This window comes from Penaeus monodon, chromosome 36 (genome assembly GCF_015228065.2).
Source record: "Penaeus monodon isolate SGIC_2016 chromosome 36, NSTDA_Pmon_1, whole genome shotgun sequence".
NCBI classification, from domain to species: Eukaryota; Metazoa; Arthropoda; class Malacostraca; order Decapoda; family Penaeidae; genus Penaeus; species Penaeus monodon.
The window spans coordinates 10,731,640-10,736,639 of NC_051421.1; positions in this window are offsets into that span (position 1 = coordinate 10,731,640).

Sequence of the window (5,000 nt, forward strand, 5' to 3'; positions counted from 1 at the left end):
CCCACAGACATCTAGCGCCGACAGCTTCGGGTTAAGAGAAGCGTTTCCCACCCGTTGCTTCAGTGTTGCGAAGTGCTTTGAGGAGCCTTTATGGAGGGAATTGATTTACTCTATTTATTCCCGAAAATAGAAACCATTACAATATATATTTTTTAAATCTATATCCTACATATTCCGCTAATTTTAGTCACTTCTTCGAACAAAGACGCCCCTCTTATTTATATTAGAGCCGCATAAGTGACTTTAAACAAGCAACAACTTATAGATAAATGCTTTCATTAAACCAGAGAAGTTATGTTGGAGCAAGAGTCTTACACCCCACTCGCTCAGGCAAAGGCAACAGCGTCGTGGAAGGAAGCGCTCAAATCCAAGCTTAAGCTCACACACCCTCCTCGCTCTTAATCGCCTTAGTCGACACACACACACACACGAGTCGCTTCGAGGCTGCTACTCTATGGGGAAGGACTCGTAGCCGCGTTCAGTTTGCGTTGTAGAAGGGAGTTTGTGTTGTATAATGCTTGGGTCCATCCCCTGCCATGCCATGTCTCTTCCTGTATTGGAATAAAGTTGTGTGTTTGTATTTTTTGTACTTTATCTGAATTTTTTGTGCCCTGTCTTGCCCCACTGCCTTTGCGGAAGAATGGTTGTATGTTTGGAACTATGCACTTTAGAACTGTATATAATATTAGGGTGATTAATTGATCATTATCTTAGTTGTATTTTGTTACATGATTGCTATATTAGCCCCTTGTATTGCCATCTCTTTGGTGTAGCGGAATAGGGTTGTATGTTTGGGACTGTGTATGGACTAAGATCTATTTTAGAACTGTTGATTTTATATAAGGTAAATTGACTACATTATCTATATCATAATGCATAAGGCTTAGCTTTGTTCCCTGCTTTGCTATGTGTTTGCTCTATCGGAATAAACGCTAATCATATTTGTTGGTTGTATGTTTGGAACTATGCATCTACCGAGATCTTAGAACTATATATCATATAAGATTAATTGATTGTACATCATCTAAATCAAATTATTAACTATGAATCATGTAAACAGGAGTGTTAACTGTAAATGATTCACCTGCAAGATATAGTTTCAATCCGACAATGTGACAAGAAAAAACACCTTGTCAAAATCCATAACAAAAAATGTGTCAACTGACATTCCTGATGTACTAACTGAACAATCTATGATAAATATGCCATAAAAATGCTATGTTATAATGAAACGATATTATATAACATATATAACATGAAAAAACTAATATTATCGTGGCAATGATAACTCCAACCTTGCCATACATTTGTGAAATCCGGCAAGCAAGTGTTCTTTGAATAACAAAGTATAAAAGACCCATAGCTTTATGCCAAATCTGCAATTGCTCCATACTACAGAAAAAAAATAATTCGTTTTAATGAATACAGGAGCATTACACAACGGCACGAACTGGTTCCCAGTGGTTCCATCAAAGGTTTCTTTCGAGGAAATTGTGAAAGAAAGAAAGGAGAAAACGAAGAGGAGATAAGAGATAGAGGGGGGGGGAGGGATATGGAGAGAGAGAGAGAGAGAGAGAGAGAGAGAGAGAGAGAGAGAGAGAGAGAGAGAGAGAGAGAGAGAGAGAGAGAGAGAGAGAGAGAGAGAGAGAGAGAGATACAGACAGACAGACAGACAGAAACAGAAAGGGTGCGAGCGTTAACATGTTTCCACAGCATATCAAAACTCCCGTACGGAGAGGGGAGATAGAGAGGGGAGAAAGAAAGAAAAAGAAAAACCGGTGGACTCCAGAGAGAGAGAGAGAAAGAAGGAGAGAGAGAGAGAGAGAGAGAGAGAGAGAGAGAGAGAGAGAGAGAGAGAGAGAGAGAGAGAGAGAGAGAGAGAGAGAGAGAGAGAGAGAGAGAGAGAGAGAGGTGCAAACGCGAAAATGGTAGGAAAGGGAGTGTCGAGAGAGTAAAGAGGGAAAAGGCAAGCGAGGGAAGAACAGGGGATGAGGGGAATTGCAAGGGGAAGGGAAAGAAAAGCGAGCGTGGAAAAACGAAGGAAGAGGGAACGGATGCCACAAAAAATAATAATAATGAATAAGATATGAAAAAAGTAATCAAGGAGAAAAATGCATAACCCTCTAGATAGACAATGAAAACAAAACAAAACAGAAATAAGCAGTAACTCAGTAAACATAAAACGGCAAACAAATAAAACACAAGGCCGTAACAACAAAACAACAACAATCAAACACATAAAAACACAATAACCTAATCCTATGAAAAACAAAACAACAACAACAATAACAACAACGAACGAGCGATATCACACGCGGAACCAACGGATGAGGCCATATTCTCCGACCGAGTGAAACTGACAAACGCCAGATGATAGATGGATGCCACCCCCTCTGCCTGGGAGGGAAGTGATCATAATTCGACCGAGTCAAGTGACAAACGCCCTCGGTCTAGTTATTCGCGCGAAATAATGATGGAAAGATACTTGGCAAGTCGGAGACAACGAGCGGGCGTCGGTGCAGTCTCTCGTGCTCGCTAGATCTCTTGATTTGGTTTACTTCTTCTGTCTTTATTCATTTTGACTGTCTGTTTGTTTGTCTGTCTGCCTGTCTCTCTCTCTCTCCTTTTCTCTCGGCGTGTCTGCGTCTGTCTGTCTGTCCTTCTATCTATCTCTCTGTCCCTTTCTATCTATCTATCTATCTTTTTATTTCTCTGCCTATATGTCTATCAGTCAATCAATCAATCAATCTATCTATCTACCTATCTGTCTATCTGTCTATCTATCTATCTATCTATCTATTTATCTATCTATCTATCTAACTATCTTTCTACATAATGCATTTACACATCATTGGAAGATGTTATATACAATAACAAAAATATGACTCGCTTACAGAGCTTTATGTGTTCGACCGGTAGCATTGTAAGTCGCGAGGATATTACTCGGGAATTAGTGAGGTAATCCCAGATGATTAGTTTCTGAATTGTGGTTATTATATACAAACGCTTGTTCAATGTGTAAGTTAATGTCCGACTCGACATGTGAACGTAGCTGTGTCAGTAACATGTAAAGATGAAGTAGCCGCATCTGACATATGTATGAGGTTGACGTTACGAATAATAGGCTTTCGTAATTCCATTGTAATATGTATTTCGTTCATAAAAAGACAATCACGTGTTTACGAGGTAGGAAACGGCTGCCTGCAAGATAAAAGGATTTCTCTGTGCTGTGCACTTTGGGTGTTCAGTATCCCTTATTAATGTGATGCATACACGAGGAAACTCTTTCTCTGTCTCTGTCTGTCTGTCTTTTTCCTTCATTCCTCCTTCTCTCTCCTCTCTCTCTTTCTCCCCCCCCCCTCTCTCTCTCTCTCTCTTTCTCTCTCTCTTCCTCCCTCTCCCTCCCTCACACTAGTTACTCTCAACAGGACCTTTAGCCTTTGGGAATCGTTAAGGTGAACAAAGAATCTCCCAGTTAAGGGCTTTTCGCACTCTCCTTCCCTAGCTGTCACTACTTTCCTTCCCTCCCTCCCTCCTTTGTTTATTCCTTGGAGAATACCCCTTGAATAAAATCCTGTGTTTCTCCTTGGATGCTTCTCCTACGGGATAACCTCAGGGTAAGTAATTGCTGGCTGGAAGGGGTTTGGGAGAGCTATGATACTTGCTTTTACGTCTCTGTTGATTGCCAATTTTGCCGTCCTGTGTTATAGTCTCCGTGAGGTCTTGCGCTTTTTTTTTTTTTTTTTTTTTTTTTTTCGTGAGGGTATTTTTTGTCTGTTGTTTAATTGCTCTTGCTTAATGCTACATGCATGCTGCTTACGACTTCATGCTTCTTGGCTATATACTGCTTTCTGTTTAGTGTTTCTTCCTTGCAGCTTCCACGTATCTGCGTGTTGCTTACAGTTAATTGCTTGCAGCTTCCTAAGGACTGCATGGTGCTTCCTGTCAAGGTCTTGTCTTTCTCTGTTGAATATGATCCCCTTTTCTTACTTGTAAATTTGTTTAGTTTTTTTTTAAATAATAAATAAGATAAAAATAAAAACTGTTGCCTTTTCTCTACTCAAAATAATTGTATCATTTATGTGACAAATTTACTCGTGTAACTCTACGGTCATCGACTCCACATTTCAATACCATGTCTTTTCTTATCTTATCTTTGTCCATCGAAAAGGACGGTAAATAGCAGTGCATGTCCTCTTCATTCTCAAGTTTATGCTTGGGGATATATATGCGCTATAATAAAATCATAAAAAAAATCCCGGTTCTATTACTTGGTTTATAAAATCATAAAATTGTTATGCTGAGTTAATGTAATTTTAAAACCAGTATTATATTTCAGTGAAACAAACTACAGAAAACCTAACTAAGCTTTTAAAGAATATATATGATAATAGGAATTATGAAATAATTGTGATACTACTACTACTACTACTAATAGGAATAATGATGATAATAACAATAATAATCATGGATCATAATGATAGTAATAATGACAATATCAATCATAGTAAGAGTAATAATAATAATAATAATAATGATATCAAAACAACAACAAAAACAATAATAGTAATATTAATGGCAATGCTAATAATAATGATAATATTTTTCATCATGATGATGGATGATGATGATGATGATGATGATGATGATGATGATGATGATGATGATGATGATGATGATGATGATGATGAGATGATGATGATGATGATGATAATAATAATAATAATAAGAATAAGAGTAATAGTAATAGTAATAATGAAAGTAAAGGTAAAATTGGCAATATTGATCATAATAAGAGTCTTAAAAATAATAAAAGCTACAATAAGAACAATAACAACAACAATACTATAAATAATAATATTATTAATAATAATAATGATAATAATTATGATAATAATAATGATAATGATAAACATAAGGATGAAGAGGATGATGCTAATGATGATGATATTGATGATGGTGATGATGATGATGATAATGATGATGTGATGATGATGACG